The 16,423-nt window shown below is 34.5% G+C and overlaps 1 long non-coding RNA gene across 1 annotated transcript in view; it reads right to left on the bottom strand.

The window, feature by feature from the left end:
• The window catches only part of LOC141549582 (uncharacterized), a 104,882-nt gene that overhangs the window by 87,260 nt on the left and 1,199 nt on the right, over window positions 1–16,423 (bottom strand). The gene's annotated exons all lie outside the window — the stretch shown is intronic.

Below are 16,423 nucleotides of genomic sequence, written 5' to 3' on the forward strand. Positions count from 1 at the left end.
AAGAGCAATTGAAGTTTATCTCTCTTAGTTGATAGCTAGCTCAAACTATACATGATGCTGTTTCAACATAGGAAGCAAAAGGCCAAAAATTTTTTTAATAGTTTTTATTTACCAGATATTTGCATGGGTAATTTTACAACATTGATAATTGCCAAACCATTTGTTCCAATATTTCCCCTCCCTCTCCCCCTCCCCCCCCCGCAGATGGCAGGTTGATGAATACATGCTAAATATGTTAGAGTATAAATTAAATATAATATATGTATACATGACCAAACAGTTGTTTTGCTGAACAAAAAGAATCGGACTTTGAAATAGTATACATTTAGCCTGTGAAGGAAATCCAAAATGCAGGCGGACAAAATTAGAGGGCTTGGAAATTCTATGTAGTGGTTCATAGTCATCTCCCAGAGTTCTTTCACTAAGTGTAGCTGGTTCAGTTCATTACTGCTCTATTGGAACTGATTTGATTCATCTCATTGTTGGAGAGGGCCATATCCATCAGAATTGGTCATCATATAGTATTGTTGTTGAAGTATATAATGATCTCCTGGTCCTGCTCATTTCACTCAGCATCAGTTCATGTAAGTTTCTCTAGGCCTTTCTGAAATCATCCTATTGGTCATTTCTTACAGAACAATAATATTCCATAATATTCATATACCATAATTTATTCAGCCAATCTCCAATTGATGAGCATCCACGTAGTTTCCAGCTTCCACCACAAAGAGGGCTGCCACAAACATTCTTGCACATACAGGTCTTTAAGATCTCTTTGTAGCAACACTGCTGGATCAAAGGGTATGTGTTTGATAACTTTTTGAGCATAATTCCAAATTGCTCTCCAGAATGGCTGGATGTATTCGCAGTTCCACCAACAATGTATCAGTGTCCCTATTTTCCCACATCCCCTCCAACATTCAGCATTACCTTTCCCTGTCATTCTAGCCAATCTGACAGGTGTGTAGTGGTATCTCAGAGTTGTCTTAATTTGCATTTCTCTGATTATTAATGATTTGGAGCATCTTTTCATATGACTAGAAATAGTTTCAATTTCTTTATCCGAGAATTGTCTGTTAATATCCTTTGACCATTTATCAATTGGAGATTGGCTTGATTTCTTATATATTAGAGTCAATTCTCTATATATCTTGGAAATGAGGCCCTTATCTGAACTTTTGACTGTAAAAATGTTTTCCCAGTTTATTGTTTCCCTTCTAATCTTATCTGCATTGATTTTGTTTGTACAAAAACTTTTCAATTTGATATAATCAAAGCTTTCTATTTTGTGATCAATAATGATCTCTAGTTCTTCTTTGGTCATGAATTCATTCCTCTTCCACAGGTCTGATAGGTAAACTATTCTATGTTCCTCTAATTTATTTATTATCTCATTCTTTATTCCTAGGTCATGAACCCATTTTGACCTGACCTTGGTTAAATGTGGATCAATAAGGCTGAATTTTTTTAATGAGGTATTGCAAAGATTTGAGGGGAGTGGGTTTCCTTGCTCTTTAGTAAACATATTAAAATGGAGCTTATCACTAAGTGTTAAGCATTTTGCTATGAAGTAGGGGAGATATAGACATTAGGAATAAACAGTGCCAATTATGAATATCATATAATTTCTTAGGGCTAGAAAAAGGACAGAGACTTTAATATTATATAAAATCAACGGGAACAATTGCTAACAACTTTAGAGATAGTTATCTAGCACAGTAGTGCTGGACTTAGAATCAAGGAGATCTGAATTCATATATTGCCTCAGACACTTAATTCATTGTCTAATGCAAGGCATAAGCTTAATCTCTCTCAGTCTCAGTTGCCTCATCTATTAAAAAAAATGCTAAGCACCTACCTCCCAGAGTTGTTGGAAAGATCAGACGAAATAATATATGAAAAACACTTTGCCAACTTTAAGAAGCTATATGAAGGATAGCTATTACTATTGTTGCTACTATTTTATAATTCCTGCCTGTTTGTTTTCTTTTAATTTTTAAAATTTCTAACAAAATTTATTAAAAGTTTTGTGAACAATGCATGGTCTGTGAATGCTTTAAGTTTTTTTCCTTTATTTTACACTTAAATATAATATGAGAAAAGAAAACAAAAACATTGCCATGCAGAAAACAGACCATAGAAAGGATTCAACATAAAAAAAAATTCTCATTTCAATAAAATTTCTATAATACATACTACATATTGTTTTCAATGCTGGACAGCATTTGTTTATTTCCTTGTTGATTTGCTTTTGCTCTCTACTTTGCACTTTTAACTTTATTTTTCACTCTCCCTCCACCCCTCTCACCCTAAAGAAAGATACAATTAACAATCCTTTTTGTAGTGGCAAGGAATTGGAAATTGGGTAAATGCCCATCAGTTGTAATGGCTGAGTAAGTTATGGTATATTAATATAATGGAATATTATTGTTCTATAAGAAATAATGAATAGGCTGATTTCAGAAAAGCCTGGTTTTACGTGAACTGATATTAAGTAAAGAGAAAAGAACCAAGAAAACATTGTACACATTAAGAAGATTATGGGATGATCAAATGTGTTGGACTTGGCTCTTTTCAATATTAATTCAACAGATGATCCAAGGCAGTTCCAAAAGACTTGTGATGGAAAGTGCCACCCACATTTAAAGAAAGAACCATGGAGACTAAATGTAGACAAAACATTATTTTTGCCTTTATTGTTGTTCGTTTGCTTGCTTGTTTTTTTCTTTCTCATGTTTTTTTCTCTTTGCATCTGATTTTTCTTGTGCAGAATGACAAATATGGAAATATATTTAGAAGAACTGCACATTTTTAACTTGTATAAGAATGCTTGCTTTCTTAAGGAGAATAGAGGAGAAGATAGAGAGAAAATTTGGAACACAAGGTTTTGCAAAGGTGAATACTGAAAACTATCTTTACACATATCTGGAAAATTAAATACTATAAAAAGGGTATAATGTACCCTATGATATATGTACACATACATTGATATCTATAAACATACGTTCTCAAATACACTCATTCACATATGCACTGTACTTATTTCCTCCTATCATCTCTTTCTCTAAAGGTAAATAGCTTTTTCCCTCTTAAGTACAAGTCTTTCCATGTTTTTTGAATCAACCAGTTCATGTAGTAAATCATTTGCTACAGATACCATAGTAAAATTCCTTTCTGATTCAATCAGCAACTTCCTTCATAGGATTTTTGAGATTAATTTGGGAATTTATAAGTCAAAATGATTTGATTACTCAAAAGTTTTTCTTAAAACAACACTATTGTTACTATATGTGTTTTCTTGGTTCTGCTTTTCTAAAATCGCCAAGCATATAACAGAATAATATTCCATCAGGCTGTTAAATTTCAGTTATTCTTTGTCCTGGGCTCCTTTTCTAAATAAAAATCTATTGAGAAATTCACGGTTAGTGTGGTTTTTTTTTTTTTTTTTTTTCTTTTTTGTCTAGCGAGGGTTTAGTGGAATTAACAGAGAAAAAAAAAAATTTAACTACACAGAAAAGGACCAGTAGTAAACAATACACAGTAAGAGTTGGCATGTTTGTTTCTGAGGAAAACATGTCTGCTCTCAGGTCCCCTATCATTAGTCTTATCTCTATAGTTAGACCAGGTCTAACCTTACAGCAATAACTCCTGAGTTATTGATAACTTCAAGTTATCTTCCTTTACTGATTTGGGACAAAAAGGGAAATATTTTAACTTTTTATTTTATTTTCAAACAAATATTTGTTTTTCTCATTCCCACTTTCCTTCTTCCATCCCCAGTGACAAAGCAAGAAAAACAAAACCTCTATTACAAAAATGTATGGTCAAGCAAAACAAATGTAATTGGCCATGTCTAAAAAGAAATACATCTCAAACTGCACTTAGACCGTCACATGAGGTGGGAAGCATGTTTTAATCATGATTCCTCAGGAACTGTAGTCTGTCATTGTATTCATCAGAATTACCAAGTTGGAGGTTTTTTTAAATATAGGTATTTTGTTTTAACCAGGCATGACACATCTTTTTTTCTTCTCCTTTCATTCTCCTTTTCCCTCCTCCTCATTGAGAACACAAGAAAAACAAAACCAGTTACAAACAAGTATGGTCAGCATTGACAATGTTCTAAAAAATATTTGTAGATAGCATGCTTCATCATTAGTTTTCTGGATTCTCATTTAAGTCACTACTAAAGTGGGTTGTGCTCCCTTTAAGAAACTAATCCTTTCAGATTGATTTATTCCTTTCTGATTCCCAGCCCCTCCTAGCTGATGCATTATCAATTCAAGAAGCTAGGACCTTTGGTTCACAAATCCTGGTCAAAAGCATCCCTTTTGAATTCCAATAGGAGATCCCAGCTCTCACAACCCCCACCCAGATCTGAGCCAACTTGGGACACCACCCACAGGCCCCTTTAGCTAAATCTCTTATTATAAAAGAGACAAGCTGGAGCCCTCTCTTTGCAGAGGTTCCTAACATGGCAGTCTTACACCTGGCACCAAAGATCTCTGCCCACTGGAACACTGGTTCTGTTGCCCTCTTCTCTTTACTTAACACCTTTTACTAACCAAACTTTAACCTTACTTTCAAACCCCAAAATAAAACTCTTTTATCAATCTAGGTTTTGGGGTCTGTAAATTCCTTTACAGAAGACTCTGCACCGCCATTAGACTTCATTTAACTCCATATCCTTGCACTGAATCCAAAGGAGTTGCAGGGGAGCTCTATTTGACTCCCTGTACCCCAAACCTGCCACTAGACCTCAATTAAACCCTAATTTCATTTAGGTACCCCAGTTCTAGACTTCATCAACTTCGTTAATAAGAGTTCAATATTTAATACATCATATGTATCATAACTTGTTTACCTGTTCTCCAATTACAAGTAACCCCTCAGATTCCAGTTTTTACCACCTCTAAAAGAGTAAGAAATAATTTTGTATATCTTTAAAATTTGTTTTGCTTAGGACTAATCTCTCCCTTCATCTACCCTCCAATTTCTCTTTCTTCCTTTTTCCCTTGGTATTTCCCTGTTGAATGAAATGTATTTATGTACCCAATTTTTGTTTGTGTGTGTGTTTTTCTTGCTTCTTCTTTTGACCAATTAAAGTGAAGTTTTGGTGTGTTTCCGCATTCCATCCCTCTGCTTTGTGTAAATGTCTATTTTTACATCCTAATTATACAAAGATAAATTTCTCTATCCTTCCTTTCTATTCTATTTTTTTTTCTATTCTATTATTATCCTTCTACTCCAGTATATAACTCCTCCCTTCTCTTTCCTTTCTTTTCTAAAGATCAAGTTATAACAGAACCACTCCCAGGTCTTGTCTAATAGGACTCTATTAACCCTCAAGATAATAGGGATCAGAAGGGATCCACCTCTCATCTTGCTATATTTGAATGAAAACAGTTTATTTTTGCTTAGTCCTTTATCATTGTTCCTTCATATTTATCTTTTTTACCCTTCTCTTAAATTTTGTGTTTGAACTTTAATACTCCACAATTCTAGTCTTTTCATAAGAAACATTTAGAAGTCCACTATTTCATTAAAAATTTATTTTCTCCTGTGTAGCCTTATGCTAGTTTTTCTAGATGAATTATTCTTGGCTGTAAACTCATTCCTTTACCTTTTGGAATATCAAATTCCAAGTTCTCTGCTCCTTTATAGTAGTGGCTGTTAAATTGTATGTGATCTTGACTGTGGTTCCTTGGTATTTTAATTCTCTCTTTGGGGCCACTTTCAATATTTTAATTTTACCTAGAATCTCTAGATTTTGGCTATGATATTCCTGGGAGTTTATGTTTTAAGGTTTCATTTAGCAGGTGATCAGTGATTCTCTCTATTTCTATTTTATCTTCTGGTTTCTAAGAGATCCAGATAGCTCTCTAAAAAATTCTTTGGATATGATATCTCAGATAGTCCAGTGATTCTTGATATTTTTCTCCTTGATATATTTTCCAGGTCAGGTTTTGTTTTTTATTTTTTGTTTGTTTTTTTTTTTTTTAATATGAGAGAACATACATTTTCTTCTATATTTTATCAGTCTTTTGACATTATTTTAATATTTCTTGTTGCTTCAGCAAGTCATTGGTTTCTATTTGATGCATTCAAAATCAAAGAAAATGTGTTGCTTGGACAAGGTTTTATACTTCTTATGGCAAGCTACGGATTCCCTTTTCCATTTCTTTTTTTTCTTTAAGTTTCATTTCTTTTCTAATTTTTCCCCACATATTCTCATCCCATTTATACAAACATTTTGAAACAAATTTTTTACATTCCTGTTTTATGTCTTTCAGGAATTATAGCTGGGTTTGTGCCCAAGTTGTCTTTTTCTCTGAGACAGTGAAGTAGATGTTATGGAGTCATTCTGTTCTGACTTTGTCTTAACTATCCCTGCTACCACAGTAATCTGTTATGGTGGGGTTCTTTTTTTGTTTTTCTATTCTTTCAGCCTACTTCCATACTTCAGAGTTGATATCAGGACTGGGTTTTGCCCCATTTTTGGACAAAGGTCTGGACTGGTCCTGCTGCTGCTTTCTTGGGGTATTAAATGCTGTCTTGTTATTCCAAGATCTTAGATACCTGCAAGTTTTTAGTACTCCCAAGAGGTTTAATCCAGGGCAAAGCCTGATTACTGCCTTCCTACTGTGAGCTTTACAAGTTCCTAACCTAAGTTTGAACCTGAGCAAGAACAGAAGCCAGCTGGAAAGCCTTCTTGGCTCAGAGTGGCAGAATTTGGTCTGAGATCTCTGCCCTAGTTAATTCTGGGAAGACTAGACTAGACACTGGAAGTGAGACCCCTGATTAACCTAGATTTGGATTCATGCTGGTTGCTGCTGCTGCAAGCTTTTAATCTTTCTTTTTCCACTGGCCTAGGGCCTTCCTACTTGGGAAAGCCATACTGCTATGCAGATTCCCTTCTCAGTCCATCCTGGAACTGTGATTTAGAACTGAATAGTGGAGAACAAAGCCATCAGTTCACCCCTATCACCACCACTGTGCTCTGGCATGGATCTGGGGGCAGCCCAATATAGATCTGGGAGCTTTTTTAGCTCTGGTACACAACTTTCCAGAGCACTCTAGTGCTCTGAAGATACACCCTTAGTCTGATCTGCCCCCAACATCTGCAGACCTCCCAGTCTGTCTCCTTATGCAAATCTGGCTGGATAAAAGACTCACTGTGTCTTGGAGGGGAGGAGGGAATTTCCTTCTCAGGATTCTGTCTGATGCATTTTCTAGATCTGTTTATAGATGAAAACTCACTACCTTGCTTCTTATTATTTTACCATTTTGGCTCTGCCCTAGAAATATTGTATTCTTTAGAATCACCTCTATTTTCTATATTTGTCTGGATGACAAATGAGAGACTTTCCACCTAATGGACAGTACTTGAGAACCTACTATGTGCCAGGTACTATTATAAGTACAAATGATACAATTAGGTGAACATGGGAGTTCTGAGAAATAATGGAATTAAAAGAAATATAGCAAGTTGCTAAAAATCTCAGGGGAAAGTCTGAAAAGTATTTATCTTTTATATCCCAAAATAAAGACTTCTTTAAATGTTCAAGTCCTTTTTGATATATTTATACAACCTAAATTTCTCACTAAAAACGCTATTATGTATATTTTGGGAATTCACCAAAGGAGAGTCCATGATATTCCCAGCAAACTCTTTTAGAACTCAGCTGAGCATTATGACCATAAAATGCCATTTGAATTATATTTCAACCTTTGTTTTCCTGAAGTTTGAGCTAAGTCCTTCAATCAGTAGTCATGAAAACAGGTTATCATTTTTCACCACCACCAACCTTGGACTGATTTGTTAATTGCTATTCTATTTCTCCTAAATTCTCTCTTCTTTAACTTCAACCCTCTCCATTTTCAATCCAAAATCACAAGGACAACCTGTTATAAATTTCATTTTAGACAGAAATTAAAAGGATAGAACAAATAGGATTCCTAGCACTTTTTTTTTTTCAAATTCTCCCTTCTCTATTTTATGGCAAATCCTAAAGCTTTTCTTGCTTATGTTGTGTATTTATAATAAATACATGATTGTTAGCATGTTATCTCCCCATTAAAATATGAGCTCTTTGAGCACAAGGACCATTTGAAAAAAAAAAAAAAACCAACAACCCAAAAAACTTTAATTTGTATCCTTAGGGCTTAGTGCTGTTCCTGGCATATAGCTTGTGCTTAATAAATGTTTACTGATTGACTGATTAACTAAGAATCTTGATAACAAGATTCATTGCTTTTCAACTCCTTTCTCAATCTGTTGGCATTCTTTGGATGAGTATTTGGAGAGGGGTAGAATAACCAGCATTATCCAAGGGATCTAGATGCAAAAGCAGTTTTCTTCACCCTAAAAGATACCTTGGAATCTGGGGGAGCAGTGGAGAAGAAAGAGTCCCATCAATCCTCTTTTGCAGCAACTTCTGTCACCTGAATAATAAGTGCCAACAGGACTTCCTGTTAGAGATTATATATCCAGATGATGGATAGGAGACTAGTACACTGAAGAGAGAATGTAGGTAAAGAAATAAACTCGGGAGTTATCTGCAGAGGGGGAAAAATGAAACTATGAGGACAGATAAGATCATCAAGAGAAGGGACGAAATAATAGTTGAGATTTCTATAGTGCTTTAAGGCTTACAGGATGCTTAAATCTCATCTCATTTGGGCACCACAGCAACCTTGGGAGGTAGATACTATAGATATTATTCCTTTTTTATAAATGAGGAAAATTAACCTAAAATACTAACCTAGGGTCATATAGCTAATGATTAGGATTCAAAAATCATATCTTCCCTATTCCCAATTTAATGCTATTTACTGTGTCAAAATGAAAGAATGCTGAAATTCATTTAAGATTAAGCAACAGAAGGAGATGAAAAAAAAAAAAAAAGAGATGGAGTTGCCAAGAGATATAAGAAGAAAAATAAAAGAGGTCAGTGCCACAAAAACCAAGAGGGGAGTATCAATAAGGACGAATGGTGAGGAGGAGATGGAAACACAAAGGATTTAGTGATAAGAAAACTAGCTATTACTTTGAAAAGAGTAATTTTATTCTGTTTGTAGAAACAGAAAATAAATTACAAGGGATCAATGAATGAATGGGTAGTGAAGAAGTAGGGAAAAAATTAGGGGAAAAGATAGATACCAGCTTGGTAACCAGCACCAGCTATAATAATTTTGAAGAAGTCAGAATAAAAAGAAGCAAGCCTCCTTTTATGTAGTGGCAAGGAATTGAATGGGTGCCCATCAGTCAGGGAATAGCTGAAAAAGTTATGGTATTTTAATGTAATGGAACATTATTGTACTGTAAAAAATGATGAATTGTACCATAGGAAATGATGAGCAGTCTGATTTTAGAAAAGCCTAGAAAGACTTACATGAACTGATACAAAGTGGAATGAGTAGAACCAAGAGAATAATTTACACAGTAACAACAAAATTATATGATGATCTACTCTGATGGACTCAACTCTTAAATAATGAGGTGATTCAAGGCAATTCCTATAGACTTGTGATGGAAAATGTCATCCACACCCAAAGAGAGAACTATGGAGATGGAATATAGATCAAAACATATTATTTTCATGTTTATTGTTGTTTGTTTGCTTGAGTTTTTTTCCTTTCTTATGTTTTCCCCTTTTGATCTGATTTTTTTTGTGTGTGTGCAATATGATGAATATAAAAATATGTTTACAAGAACTGCACATGTTTAACCTATATCAGATTGCTTGCTGCATGGAGAAGGGGAGGGAGGAAAGAGGGAGAAAAATTTAGAACACAAGGTTTTGCAAAGGTGAATGTTGAAAACTAGCTTTTCATACATTAGGAAAAATAAAATACTATTAAAAATTTTTAAAGCAGCTTGAGATTTATTGCCTCAAATCTTTATGACTTCATAGTGGGCACTTAGTGCACTTAGTGTTCAGAAAAGTACTACTTACTTTGGTGATCCCTTCTGCATCAACTCTTAGCAAGTGATTCTTAAACTTTTCCACTATTAAAAGTAACTTTTAAGTGGAAATCTTTAAATTTCAATAAACTTTGACCTTTGTAGTAAATCTTCTAAAATTATCATTAATAAACACAAGAACCATTTAAAAAATGTAGGACTCTTTCAGAGTTCCTTGCAGCATAGTTTGAGAAACATTGCTTTTAAGGATTGAAATGATCAGATTGTGGCATGGATAGGTTACTTGGGCAATGTTATTAAAGTTGGGTTGGAGAGAGAAAAGGGATAGAAAATGAGCCAAATGACTTGCCATATTTTAAGCTAAAAAAGAACTTTGAGGTTATCTAGTAAGACACCCATATTTTACATTTCTAGAAAGTTTAAATGACTTGTCCAAGATCATACTGGCAGATACAATAGTATACAATAGCATGCAAGGTTATACAGTAACAGATCTAGAATTCAAACTCAGCTCTTCTGACTTTTGTGTAATGCTCTTCTAAACAGGTGAAACAATAATATGGTGAGAAAATTCTCATTCTTTTCTTATAAATAAGATGGAGGTATGATTCAGCTCCTAAGAACAACTTGACAGGATATCATGAATATAATTTCTTAATTGAAGGAAAAGAGAAAGGAAAGAAAAAATCATCTACCAAAGTAGTAATTAGTTATTTATTTACTTAACTAACTTAATGACATCCATGTCTTTTTCACTTACCTCATACTCCTAATCAAACTGAACATTCATTTCCAACCCACACAATATATATTCTTTTCAGTCACCACAGGACCAGGCTTCATTAACTATTGTATCAACTTTTCTAAGATTCTCCTTTCTCTAATTCATACTCAAAGGCTGAGTTCCAAGAAGGGTGGCTATCTTGGGTTCTAGGTCCTCTGTGGCTCCAACTCCTAAAGCTCAGAAGCCCCCACAAGGGTGAGTATCATTCACATTCAATAGATGCAATTAGGTCAGAACAAGAGAATTTACTGAGATCACAACATAAGAAAAATAGTAACAAAACATTTCTCCTCTCCCCTATAAATTGGGGTACATTCTGCTACAACTACACAGAGTTAGTGGGGAAAGTCATCACACACTACAAGTACTAATAGAGAGTACACTTATGGAATATGTGTGAACAATATTCATCTAACAAGATAGGGCTTGATGTCCTTTCTATTTTGCCTCCTTAAAGAATGTCTTGATTTTAAAAGAACTACTATGAATGAGACCAATCCTCAATCATTTAAAGGCTAATTTCATCTACTTCCATCAAGCAGAACTGTTTCACACTTCATAAAGGAGTAACAGAATATAAGCCTTTCTTTATATAGTTTAACATTTCTTTATACATTTAAACATTTTAATTTAACATTTTAATCTTTATACCTGGTTAGTAGAATCTGTGATGTTATCAATTGGACTAAGTGGATAATGGTATTCTAATCAAATACTCTCCTCCATTTTGTTCACATCTACCCAGACAACATAAGTTCATTCAAATCAAATAACTTACACATGATGGTTTTTCCCTTTATTGAGGAAGTGTATTGCTAATTAATTTACTCACTGGAAAAGACTCTGGTGGCAACAGGGAATGATGCTTCAATCACATCTTAATACAGCACAGAGGGTATAGGCACAAATAGCATAAAAATACATAGACAAAATTCTAATGTAAATCTTTCAGTGCCTAGATGATAGGGAGCTACATCTCCTTCCCACTTGCTGCTCTCTTTTACCAAATGCCCTAAAAATTGTTTCTAAAGCTAACCAAAAAATTTATATAGACAAAGGACAAGGGGTTGGGGGGTAAAGAGGGACTATGGTGGAGTAAAGCAGGGAGCATGGGGAAGAGAATGGGAGGGGGATACACAGAGAGTCTCTAGTATTACTATGAATTAGGAAGCATTCAGAAGTATGGACCCAAGTGGAAATAGAAAAATGCAGAGGTGGGAGTGGGAGAAGAGTTTGAGGTCTTAGTTTTGTAAGGTTTTGGTGTGGGACAGCCTAAATTTTATTCATTCCTTTTTGGACTTAGCTCAGTAACATCCACATCATCTCAAAATTATCAGCAGCTTTTGGTGTTATTGGTCTCACTACAAATACAGCTTATAGATCACAAAACCAAAAGATTCTGATCTCAAGATCTACTTAGCTTCTTCTGATTTAGCATATTGGTAAAGAATGTTATTTTTAGTTAATATGTGATAAAATTTACAAATTATGTTTCTTTTATCTATGGGACAATCTGTAACAACTTTTAAGTTTCCCTTTTTGATCTTACTTTCTGCTACTCTTACTTTATATTGGCTACATAAATATACCAAATAAGTAGGGGGGGGTGGTTGGGGGACCAGAATAAGACAATTTTAATACATAAAGTCATTTTAATTTAATAATTAATTAAGAAAAGATCAATGTCTTTAAAAAAAAAAAAAAAGATTGCCAAGATCACCTTCTTCAAGCATATTACAAATGCTCAATGCTTTGGTTTAGTGCCAGTTTAAAACCAAACACATGACATTTTGTTAATTAAGTGTCAGTTAAGTGAACCCATATGAAATGAAAAGTTAGGGAAATAATTCTAATTAATCTACTTAGCAGGTGCTTCAATTATGTCTACTTCAGGTTAAAATAATATTTGACCAAATTAATTTCTTCAGTTCTTTGTTTTGTTAGCATAGACCAGACCTTTATTAATACTTATAGAATCTACAACAGCATTAAGATATTAATTCATAATTTCAATTTTAACCCATCATAAGGACATTTATATACACCATTCTCTAGAAACATCTTCATCAGTTTGAAAACTTTGTTCTAAAGAGTCATAAAACCAGGCCTTTAACATTGGAAGGCTTCTATTAAAGCGGACTTCTTTATGATTACACATAAAATGAAGACGTAGAGAGGTTGAGTGATGAAAGTAAGTGGAAGAGCCTTGATTAGAAAATAGTGCCACAAAATTCCAAATCTGAGAATCTTGCCATTGTACCAAACTGTTGCCCTGAAATCTCTAAGTTAAAGACTATGTCTATCTTTCATGTTAACTGGTACACTAACTTTTAAGGGGGAAATATGATTATTTAAAGTATTATATTCCTAGTTGTTAATTTTAAAATCAAGTAATCTTTTATGTCTGTCCTCAAAAAAATAAATTGTTACTATTTTCCATGTCTGGAATGCTCTACTTGAATCACCTCTTCCTTCAGGCTTCCCTAGTTTATGTCAGGTTCCAGCTAAAGCCCTATTTTCTGCAAGATTTCATCTCCTCCCCCTTTGTCTTGTTGATTCTGTACATATTTTGTTTGTCCATAGATGCCACATATTGTCTACCTTAGTCTGTGAGCTCTTTGAGAGCAGGAACTTGGCTTTTTTAAGAGGACTTTTTTTGGAAGGGGGAGGAATTTGGCCTTTCTTTGTATGGAGCACAATGCCTGGCACATACAAGTACTTAATAAATGCTTGTTGATTTTACGTGCAAATATCCTTTAATTGAGAGGGAGGGCAATATTTCTTGGCCTATCATGGGGGGGAAGGCGGCTGTCAAAGGACTGTTACATTGACCTTACTAAAAAAAAAAAGAAATGCCCTAGAAATCAAGACTTTCCTAAAAGAGAAATAGAAACACAATACTTTAAAAGCTATATGATGCTTAGTTAAAAAAAAAAAAAGTGCATTGCATTGACTTAGATCAACAATAATGATGTGTTCCAACAACACACTTTATTTTAAGAAACTTTCTTACCAGAGGGAGAAACAACAGGAAACACGGAGATACATTCCAGACACAAGAAAAAAGGAGAATTGTGGTGCAAAAATATTAACTACTAACTAAAATCATGTGAAATGTTTTGGGAAGTACATAATGTGGAATTTAATATAAAATTTTGCACTTAACTCTTTTTAAAGTTCAGAAGACTGAGTTAAGATAGATACAATATTAATAATAATAACAACATTTATATCATGTCCTCAAGTTTGCAAAGGAATTTATAGACATTATCTCATTTAACCCTCACATCAACCCTGGAATATAAGTGCTATTACTATCCCCATTTTACAGTTGAATTAACTGAGGCAAATAGAAATTAAATTATCTTGCCACTAGATCAAATAACTAGCAATTTATCTGAGGGCACATTTGAACTCAGGTCTTCCCAACTCCTGGTTTAAAAATCTGCACCCCCTAGCTGCCCAACGATATGTGTGTGTGTGTGTGTGTGTGTGTGTGTGTGTGTGTGTGTGCAAATACATATTTGTGAAGGACACAAATCCCAAAGCTTTTATTTCAAAACTATTCCTGTGCACTGGTAGGGACACTGGTCAAGAGATGAGGAGTTGTAGATGCACCTGGCTACTGACTTTTTGCCTAGACTTTCTCATCTACTGACCCCTCTTCATATCTCTGGCCTATGAAACTTGTTGTAATGTACGAATTTAAAGTGCATCCAATTGCTTATCTACTTATCTAAAAAAGCTCCTTAACTTTTCAACATACTTTGATAAAGAAATCAACAAACAATATTCTGAACCAGCATCTCCTGCTAAATTCTAAAGTCAATTATTAAACATTCTTAATATGTTTTTCAATAGAAATAATGCTATTACCAGGAACAACATTAATAGAAATTTATTAAGCACTAACTATGTACAGGGCATTTTGCATATACTACTTCTTGAGGGCAGATACTATTCTTTGATTATTTAGCACCTATCACCACATCTTATCCATAGGAGACATTTAGTAAGCATTTGTACAGTTCAGTACAATTTAAGTACCAAAAGATAATTGATAAGCAGATCCCTGCTTCAGTGGAGTTTGTAATCTAATAAGGTGAAATGCATATACAAATAAATCCAATAAAAAAGACTTTGCCACATTCCTAACAGAGATACAAAGTAAGTGCTAATATTGTTTGGAGCAGACAGAAGGATTCCTACCTTCTAGATAATAGATAACTTCTGACTGGAAAAAATTATTAGATCTTGGGATGACTTTATATAGTCATTCCAGGCCGGTTCCCAAAAGCCTATTCAATTCACTATGTGCTAAAAGTACTGTATTTATAGAACTGTTCTAGCTATATCTTACAGCTATATGTAACATTGCTCCACAGTGTTATAAGGTTGTCTGGGTTTGCTATATTTGTGAAGTCTCTGTGAAATATGCTGTCTATCTTATAAATATATTCCCTAGACTACCTTATGTAATTGACATATGGACTGTTTCATTGAAACTTCCCAAGAGGTGAATAAATTATCCCTTTTTACAGTTAGCAGACTGAGATTTGTAGGCAGTGTGTTGTGGCAAAAAAAGTTTGAAAAGTGCTTGGGGGCACAGGTCTTCCTGATTCCAAATCTAACACACTGACATTATGCTTCATGGCGATTATACCACGTCATAGGCTTACACTATTAGCCATTTAGCCAGAAACCACCTATGTGACTGTGAATGAAGGCTCAACCTCTTTGACAGGCTCATCACCAACAGGTTGTCTATCACTTGATTTTGGTTTTGATCATAGCTATTCAGGAAGTTTGACTACTAAGGCAAAGGCATAGTAATCTGCTTGTGTGGAGGAAATATTAATATGATTGAAATCCCAGGCCTTTAGGGAATTGAAGTATTATTCAGTTAAAGAATGCACTTCAAATTCCAAATCAGGATACCAGTAAATAAATATCCTCCAAGGCATGGGTGGGAGAATGGGGGAGGAGGTGGTGGGTGAACCATAGATTGATATTCTCCACAAAAGTAGCATGATAGGCACTACATTTACATAAGAGAAGGCACATCTACAGGGCTGTATAAAAGAATGCAACCCCTCTAAGTCAATCACTCCCTAGGTGTTCCAGTGTGTATGTGTATGGGGGGAAACAAAGGACAGTTGGGGGGCGGGACAAGTTCCTGATTCAGCATATCCCTTGTTTTCTTCCCTTTTTAACTTCTCCACCATCACTACTACACAAAGATATAGATTTTACGTCCGAGGCTGCCCCTAAACGCGTCACAATAATCCTTTGATTATTATTAATCAGATCAGGTATCACAGCAGGTCTTCTTTTAAAATATAAGAAGAAAAAATAACACATAAATACATCCCACAATCTTTCCCTCATCTTCTAAATATATAAACATTGTGAAGTAAACATAGGAGTTCTGATACTACTGAAATGAAGTGACTTTGCTTTGCAATATTTAAAAACTGTTCTGAGGACCACTTCTCTGAGGCTTGCATTTCAGAAATCCCAGTCCAGGAGTTCCCATTCAGCCATTTCTGTTCCCTAGACACACAATGAAGCTTGAGGTTTAATCAGGTGGAAAAAGAATGAAGTGATTGTTTAGGGAACGGCCGTTTTTAGACTGAGATTTCTTTGATCTGGTTAATAAAGAAATTATTTTATACAAATGCGTTCATCAACATTCGTTGAGTTATGGAAAA

Source organism: Sminthopsis crassicaudata, chromosome 1, assembly GCF_048593235.1.
Source record: "Sminthopsis crassicaudata isolate SCR6 chromosome 1, ASM4859323v1, whole genome shotgun sequence".
Taxonomy (NCBI): Eukaryota; Metazoa; Chordata; class Mammalia; order Dasyuromorphia; family Dasyuridae; genus Sminthopsis; species Sminthopsis crassicaudata.